Genomic DNA, 9,858 nt, shown 5'->3' on the forward strand with positions numbered 1-9,858 from the left:
AAATGTGGCATATATACGCCATGGAATACTATACAGCCATAAAAAATGATGAGTTCATGTCCTTTGCAGGGACAGGGATGAAGCTGGAAACCATCATTCTTAGCAAACTAACAGAGGAACAGAAAACCAAATACTGCATGTTCTCACTCATAAGTGGGAGGTGAACAATGAGAACACATGGACACAGGGAGGGGAACATCACACACCAGGGCCTGTCAGGGGGTGAGGACTAGGGGAGGGAGAGCATTAGGACAAATAGCTAATGTAGATGATGGATTGATGGGTGCAGCACACCACCATGGCATGTGTAAACTTATGTAACAAACCTGCACGTTGCGCACATGTATTCCAGAACATAAAGTGTGTATATATGTATGTGTGTGTGTGTGTGTGTGTGTGTGTGTGTGTATAAACTTCCACTGCGTTCAGCTCCTTAAATACTTCTGAGGGTATTTTCTAAGACTCCCTGTTTTTAAGAGGCCTAGATAGTAGGTAACTTGGATTACTGGAGGAAAGAAAATACTTTAGATTTCATCTAGAATTGAGATAAGACGCTAGATGGCATCAAGTTCAAAAGTTAAGCCTTGGATTCATTGCATGCAGCAAAAAGCCTGCCTCTGCTGACGGCTTCCTTGGTCTACTCAAAGCAGGGTAGTCCATGGAAACTGTTGTGCATGGATTTTTCTGACCTTGGATGCTGGTACTTATAATCTGATCTAGTTACCTGGGCTTTTTTTTTTTTTTTAACCTGCTATTTTATCTGAGAAAAGATATTATAAACATGAGCATTTAAAGTCCAGGAGGTTCCAACTTCCCTTCTTAAAAACTAAGTATTTTCCAGCCTCTAGACAAGGTGTGATCTAGAAAGCTTGCTTGAAAATAAAGATGAAGGACAGATTTACTTTGGACAGTGAAGGAAGGAAAAAAGAGGAGAAAGGAAGGACGAAAGAGGAGTAAGAAAGGGAGGAAGGTCATGAGATACAAAGCATATACAGTACATATAATTTCTAATTTTTATTGAATCAGCTGTGTGCTTTATACTTTAATTACAAATGCTGTGACTTCCCAAAAAGTCAGTTTCACAAAAGTAAATTAATAATTCTTGAGCCAAATGGAAATGGCTTTGATTACTGTGCTCCGATTCATTTCTGATACTGCCAATAATCAGAAGCTACAGAATAAAAGAAGGCTTAGATTCTCCAGCTATAGACAATAAGGCTGAGGACAATGCCACACATCAATTAAGATCTCATGGTAAATCAGTAATAAAACTAGGAATTAGACTTTCATGTTCTAACTTCCAGTGTTAGAGTCACTAATTTACACTGTTCTGCTTCTAATGAGCGCTGATTATTTTAAATATAGAGAAGTTCTACTCTTTTACAATGCTAAGCACACTACTTATTGTGTTGTATTCATGGTATCACTGGTGGTAGAAATGAAAAAGCCCAATTAGGTCATCTTGTCCTCTTCCTGGGGACGGGACTATGTCTATTCAACTGCAATGACTCAGCTGATGAAAATTTCATTGTGAACTGAGAACTGATTGTAGAACTCAGCCTGCCGTAGAAATCAGGCTGAATGGGATGATGGACTTATTTAAAAAAAACAAAAATCAAAGCAGAATAAGACGGAGAACAGGAAAGCAGCAGAGGGGTGGATGACTTGCAGCATCACAGCGCTGTGAGTGACTCAGAGGTCATCATTCACTGTGGACAAGCCTAATGAATTCAGTCTAAGCATACCTGGAAAATATTGCATATCTTCCTTAGAAAGGCTTTTTAACAGCCGAGTTCCTGACCTTCCCTTAAGTCAGTTTTCTTTTGTTTTATTCTCATAGCTAAATTTAAAATCAGTACAGAAATCAAAAAGTCTGGTAGAGAATGGGTTTTTCTTTAAAACATGGGACATTTTGGCTCCCTGATATTTCAGCAGCTGTCCATGACTTCATCTTCTGCTTTGTAATTTGGCAGATCATTAGAAACGACTTTATTATTGTCCCATTCAGTCTGATGGAGACCCCTTAGGCTTCACATCTCAGCTTCTTATTTTGTTACCTCTTTAACTCTCTCAACTCCCCTGTCCACTCCCTTCTCTCTGTGGCAACTACATTGGCTTGCTTCCTGTTTTTCAAACGGCCTATGGAACTTCCTGCCCCAGTGCCTTTGTACCAGCTTGGATTGTTCTTCCTCAAATATGGGCCTCACATCCTTAGGCCACTTCTTTCAGGTCCTTACTCATCTTGTTGGTGAGGCCTTTCTGAAGACCTTATTTAAAGTTTTAATCTTCCTCTTTAATACGCACAATCAGGAGCACTCATTCTATTTTACAGAAGAAGGTGTTGCCCCATAAAAAAGATAATTTTAAAAAATCTAATATATACAATCCCTTTTCCCTGTGCTATTTTTTTCTCCTTAGTACTTACCACATTCCAAGCCGGAATTTACATTTAAATTATTACCCATTTCTGCTCCTCTGTGCTAGACTATAATAAGCTCCATGAGGGTAGAAATATTTATCTTTCTACTTCCTGTTCCGTTTTTCAGGATCTGTAAGACTGGCTGACATTCAACAAATATTTATTAAATAAATGAATGTATGGATAAAGTTAGCTTTTGAGGAGAGGAGTATATCAGGCTCCCAAAACTTGAAGGACTTTTTTGACATCAACTCAATGAATTCCCATACCTCACCTTCACCACCATCTTGTTATACTTAAGATCAGAAAACCCTTGCAGAGCAATTCAATTTGAAGTCTCAAGCTGTAACAACAGCAACAACAAAAATGCTACCTAAAAGAACCAATTCTTATTGAGGATGCTAGGACCTTGATTTGGGAACATGGCTATGGTAAAAGAGGGAGTTGAATTCCCAAAATTTGGGCAAAAGAAAAAGTAATCTATACAATTTGAGATTTTATAACTAGAAATCTTTCTAGATATTTATTTCAGATTCTAATAATTGGCACAATGATGTAAGTATGATATAAAATCTATTAATTTTCCCGACATCTATTTACATCGTGTAATTTGCACCCAGCCACATTGACTGAGTTAATTCATATTCTTTCCTAGGAGCTTCAGGCTCTGGAAAATATACTGAATGTATCTGTCGGCCTCTTTCCTCTTCAAGTTGTATGAATCCATTGCCTATTTACTAAAACAAAAAGGAAATGTATAGACTTTTAACAAAAGGAGAGGATCAACTATACATTTGTTGAATAGTTTCTCAGATGTTTCATGTGAGAGCTTGTGTCCTGGTACGTGGAGTCGAATCAACAGCTTCTGTTCCTTGAGATGTCACCACACAGAACCATGGGAATTTAACTGTTTTGTGAAACGTATATATATAATAAATACATAATATAATCTATACTATATATTATATATAGGATATATAATACAATATGTATTATAATTTGTATACTTATATATTTATAAATTTATACTTATAAATTATATTTATAAATTATATAATACCTATATTTATATAATATGTAAGATATATTGTATATGTTTTATATTTTATAAATATATATATACACACAAAAGAGGCAGAGACTTCTGAGTTCAACTTTTCCGATTTACCACTACTACAAGTGAGACTCACCGGGGTTAACAGTGACTTGTGTAAGGTCACAAGATAAATAGTTAATTGTGGGACTTCACTAGAACCTGCCTCCTGAAATTCTCCAACCACGTCTTTGTTTTAGCTAGTGCTATGACCATCCACCCAAGCTGGAATCATGAACTCCATCCTCCTTATCCACTGGGAGGTCAGTTCTGCCCTAGAACTGTTACCGAATAGAGTTGCCCAGGTTCTGGCCTGTGGAACAAAGAATTGAACAAAATGCACAAAGTAACAAAAGAATGAAGCAACCAAAGCCAAAGCAACAGAAGAACGGAGTAATGAAAGCACATATGTATTGAAGACAATTCACTGAATGGGAGTGGGCTCCAGCAAGCCGCACAAGAGCCTCTCCAATTAGGATTTTTATAAAGCCAAACGAACTTGGCAACACCCCTAGAAGCCCTTTAGAGGCCTCCAATTGGTTACACCCTATGAAGGATTGGCCTGTAACCAATCAAAGGCTGACGTGGAAACATCTGTCTTGTCACAGGATTGAAGATACGGCCTGTACGCTGCACAGTCTTGCCTAGAACTGGCTGCATCTGCTGTTCCTTTGCTTATGCCCCAACCCTTGGCTACCCTAATTCCCTATTCTCTTGGCTCAGAACTATCTTCTGATCTGTCCACATCTTTTACTCCTTTGTCGTTTTTTGGTTGGACTCTAGCAATAATCTACTGAATGATTTCCTTGCTCCATGTTTCTCTTATTTCTAACCCACTCTCCTTCTATACAGTTTCCAAAGAAACGGTTATGATCACATCCCTTTTGTTTGTAAAGACATCCAAATCCCTCAATATGAATTCAAAACCCTAATTAATCTCTTTTCAGAATACTTATTCATCTTTATTTTTACCATACTCCTTGTCCAACTCCAACCTAATATTATGAGCTTTATGTCATTCTTCAAACATATCACGCCATTTAAGTCTCTATGTCATTAGCTTTCTTTCTTTCTTTTTTTTTTTTTAATGAGACGGAGTCTCACTGTGTCGCCCAGGCTGGAGTACAGTGGTGTGATCTCGACCCACTGCAACCTCCACTTCCCGGGTTCAAGCAATCGTCCTGCCTCAGCCTCCCAAGTTGCTGGGACTACAGGAGTCTGCCACCGCGCCTGGCTAATTTTTATATTGTTAGTAGAGACGGGGTTCCAACATGTTGGCCATGCTGGTCTCAAACTCCTGACCTCAGGTGATCCACCTGCCTCAGCCTCCCAAAGTTCTGGAATTACAGACATGAGCCACTGCGCCCAACCGAGCTACTGCACCCAGCAGCTATGTCATTAGATTTTGATTTGTTTTTTTTGTTGTTGTTGGTTTGTTTGTTTGTTTGTTTTGAGACAGAGTTTCGCTCTTGTTGCCCAGGCTCGAGTGCAATGGCACAATCTCGGCTCACTGCAACCTCCACCTCCCGGGTTCAAGCGATTCTCCTGTCTCAGCCTCTCAAGTAGCTGGGATTACAGGCATGCGCCACCACACCCGGCTAATTTTGTATTTTTAGTGGAGACAGGGTTTCTGCATGTTGGTCAAGCTGGTCTCAAACTCCCGACCTCAGATGATCTGCCTGCCTTGACCTCCCAAAGTGCTGGGATTACAGGCATGAACCACTGCAACCAGCCTCGATTTGTGCATATATAATGAAAAAAGTTACCTGTGTCTCATACAAGATACAAATTTAAATTTCTCTTACATAAAAAAAGTCAAGAATGATGCAGTCCAAGGATAGTGTGGCAGCCCCACAGGTGTCAAGGCCCCAGACTCCTATGTCCCTGTTTTACCACCCCCAGCACATGACTTAAGTACACCCCGTAACTTAAGTACACCTCATAATTCAAGGTGGCTTCTAGAATTTCAGCCATCACATTTGAGTTCCAGGCTGAAAGCAAAAAGAATAAAAATATTCATTCCTTCCCCTTTAAGAAGACTTCTTGAAAGTCTCACATATTTACTCACATCTCACTGGCCAGAAATTAGTCACATTATGATTAGTCAGAATGTAGATTTTTAACTGGGTATGCTGCCTGCCCCTCTTCCCCCAAAATAGAGTTTTTGATAGAAAGAAGTCTTACTCACAGTTTTAAGGGCCAGCTCAAATGCTTTCATGCTTTTCTAACTTTTCCATGCAGAGGAGGTTCCCCTCATGCTTACCAAACATTTAGTTTTCATTATCGATGGATGGATGGATGGATGGATGGATGGATGGCTAGCTAGATAGGTAGATAGATAGATGATAGATAATCAATAGTCAATGGATAAATTCAGGTACAAACACACACACATACATACACACACACACATATATGTAAACACTTATGTTTTCCTTATCAAAGGAGCTCCTTATCAATAGAGATCATGGCTTACTCAACTTTTTATCTTGGCACTGAGCATGGAGTAGGCCTTCATAAACGTTTGTTGAATAAATGCATTGATGCTTAAATAAATAAACCAGCCAGGCGCGGTGGCTCAAACCTGTAAACTCAGCACTTTGGGAGCCAGAGGTGGGTGGATCACGAGATCAGGAGTTCAAGGTCAGCCTGGCCAAGATGGTGAAACCCCATCTCTACTAAAACTACAAAAATTAGCCAGGGGTGGTGAAAGGTGCCTGTAATCCCAGCTACTCTGTAGGCTGAGGCAGAATAGTTTGAAACTGGGCGGCAGAGGTTGCAGTGAGCTGAGATCGCACCACTGTACTCCAGCCTGGGTGATAGAGTAAGACTCTGTCTCAATAAACAAACAAACAAACAAACAAACAAACAAACAAACTATGGCTTTTGAGATCCTTTAACGAATTGCACTTTATGACCATGACAAAATTTGGGCCTTACTTTTGTGTTAGTGGTGAAGACCTTGTTAACCCAAAATATCAGAGACAGGTCTCAGGCAATTTAGGAAGTTTATTTTGCCAAAGTTAAGGATGCACGCCGGTGACACACCCTCAAGCGATCCTAATGACATGTGCCCAAGGTGGTCAGGGCACAGCTTGCTTTTATACATTTTAAGGAGACATGAGACATCAATCAATACATGTAAGATGTACATTGGTTCTGTCTGGAAAGGTGGGACAACTTGAAGTGGGTGAGGGGTTTCCAGGTCATAGATAGGTGAGAGACAGATTGTTGTATTCTTTTGAGTTTCTCATTAGCCTTTTAGGCAATCAGACATGCATTTATCTCAGTGAGCAGAAGGATGACTGAATAGAATGGGAGGCAGGTTTGCCTTAACCGGTTCCCAGCTTGATTTTTTCTTTTAGTGTAGTGATTTTGCTGTCCCAAGATTTATTTTCCTTTCACAACCTGAAATGGGCTAAACCCTCCAGTCAGTGTCTCTGCAGGCTATTGTTCTGGTGATTCCCTGCTTTAACGTCACCAAAGGGGTGACTGAGTCCAAAATTCAGCCCTTGCTCTACACTACATGTCCTGTTCCTTGGCGAGGAGTTGCATCGGCCTGGAGAGTACACTTTTTCTATTTGCCCAGAGTCATTTGCAGAACTTTCCTGCGGTGGTATTTAAGAGACTGCTGAGGTTCTTAACCCGGGAGTGATGGTCTGCCTGACTGAACAGTGGGCTACAGAGCTGCAGGAAAGCACAGAAAATGCAGACGGCACACTGACCTTCAGAAGCAGGAGGCTTAGTTGATTATCCCACCTTTTTCTCTCTTTTTTCCTTTTGCCTTCACTTACACACCCCTTTATTGACATTTCAACTTCCAGAACACAGAGCCTCCTAAACATTAAAGAACTGGAGTTTAGGCTGGGCATGGTGGCTCATGCCTGTAATCCCAGCACTTTGGGAGGTGGATCGCTTGAGGTCAGGAGTTCGAGACCAGCCTGGCCAACATGGCAAAACCCTGTCTCTACTAAAATACAAACATTAGCTGGGTGTGGTGGCAGGTGCTTGTAATCCCAGCAACTTGGGAGCCTGAGGCGGGAGAATCATTTGAACCCGGGAGGCAGAGGTTGCAGTGAGCCGGGATCAGGCGATTGCACTCCGGCCTGGGTGACAGAGCAAGACTCTGTCTCAAAAAATAAAAAGAAAAAAAGAAAAAAAGAACTGGGGTTTATAATCTTCATTTGGAGAAGCCAGAAATTTAAGTCAAAAAGGAATGCATCTGAAGACACATGGAGCAACTGAACTTAGACTGCAAATGCTTCCTTACAGAACTGATACTTCACTCAGGGGCATAGAGGACAGCTGGAGAACTTGGGGACAGAGAGGCAAATGCAGAGGAATGGAGGATCTCATGAGTGGCATGTTGTTCAGCCTGCATGGGCTTTCTGCATTACTCTATGCCTGCTTGGGTGACATTCACACCACTGTGGGTCCTGTTGTATTAGTGGGATTGTTGAGTCCTGTGGGCTCCTGATCCCGGAAAGCTGCTGCCCTCCAGTAAGGGTATCGTGTGTATCTAGCTATGATGCTTGGGATTGTTTCCCATCAACACCTGAAGGGCTTCCACAGCCATTCCCTGGGCCCTGAATGTGCAAAATGTGACAATCAGAGTTATTTATTACCAGCACCTTCCTCTCCAGGCGGCGGATCAATTTTCTTTTTCTCCAGATGGCTGTCATAGGCCAGCCAAAGAGAGGACTGGCCTGGCCATCTGCTTCCTGTTGCCTTTTCAAGCTGGCTAGCCACTCAGTGAGGCTGGCAAAGCCCAAAGCACCAGCTGTCAGTCTAGGCTGCCCCTGCTTGGCCTTGCACCTTGTCACACGAGGCACCGTAGCACAGGGGCCATGCTGAAATCAGTGTTTGACACTCACGAGGCGGGATGCTTTCCTTCCAAACCATGCCAGCCAGCTTCTCTGATGGCAAACAAAAAAGATGCCTGCCCTGGAACTTCCTCTAAGAATGAGCCTCCACTGACCTAATATTTGACTAATGGGGAAGACTCTGAGGAGGGGAAAGGCAGTGCTTGTGGTCAATAGACAGAACAGAATGTGACGTAATTCCAAATTCCATACAAGTAAAATGATTTAATCAGAATTTCCAATTCACCCTCCCATTGTGGTGTTTTTTTTTCTATTCTTTCTAACTGTATATTTATTTACAGTGACAAATTAACTATGTTCATATTGAAGAAAATCTGTAAAGTGTAGCTGGAAATTTTTTTAAAAATCACCTGTAATTCCATTACCCATAGAGATAACTGCTATTGATTTTTTTTCAAATGTCTCTTCAGTCTTTTTTTCCTCCTAAAAAAGTTGAGATCACACTATTTTGATTTTGTGGCTTAATATTGCAATACAACATATTTTAAGCTTTAGTAAATAAAAATAAGTTTCTATAAAATATTTTTGATGACTAATATTACAATGCATGGTATCTTAATTCACTTAACTATTTGCTAATTGTTGGACATTAAGGGTTTTTTTCTACAACTTTTTACTATTTTACATAATTCTGTAATGAACATCTGTGCATAAAACTTACTTAGGTTATGTCCTTAGAGTCATTTTCCTAATGTAGAATGACTGCACAGATTTTAAAAACAATTTATATTTTGCCAAATTGCTCAAAAAAAAAAATCAGGAATGCCAATTTCATAGTTCCTTCAACAGTGAGTCCTTCCTTCCTCTCTCAATCCCTCCCTCCCTTCCTCCATCCTTTCTTCCTTCCTTTTTTCCCTTCGTCCTTCCTCTCTCCCTTCCTATCTTTCTTTTCTTTTTGAAATTTCTGTGGATTTGACGCATTTTCCCATCTCAAAAGCACAAAAGCTAAAGGGTACATGTGGGGATAGGCACTAAGCCGGGTACCCTATACTAGACATTTGTTTCTGCCAAGTTCCAAGCAATGGATCCAGGAGTATAATCTGAGCACTGACTCAGCAGTAGGGATGTGTGGTGATGAATTTCTGTGTTCCTGAAAGGGATCCACTGTGCTCAGAGCCCCAGAGTGTGCTCCCCTTTGAATAATGCTCATCTCCATTAACCAGCTCTGTGGGGAGTCACTGATGGCCCTGGGTCTTCAATGGCTTCTTCCGGAGGCCAGGTGGTCCCACCTACAGAGAACAGCACAAGTGCTCCACAGAGTGGTGAGGCTGCAAGCGCCAAGTTAGGTATGGTGGTTGGCTCTCAGAATAGAGCTTCAGCAGGAGAGCCTGGAGTCCTGCTAGCAGGCTGGGCTGCTTCCACAGGCCCTGTGGTGAGAGGCCAGCACACCGCCTCCCATGCACTTGAGTTAGTGGTCTGAAGCACCCAGTGGTGGTGATGTATAATCATGTTATACCCTTGTT

The sequence above is a fragment of the Macaca mulatta genome, chromosome 2, assembly GCF_049350105.2.
Source record: "Macaca mulatta isolate MMU2019108-1 chromosome 2, T2T-MMU8v2.0, whole genome shotgun sequence".
Lineage (NCBI taxonomy): Eukaryota > Metazoa > Chordata > Mammalia > Primates > Cercopithecidae > Macaca > Macaca mulatta.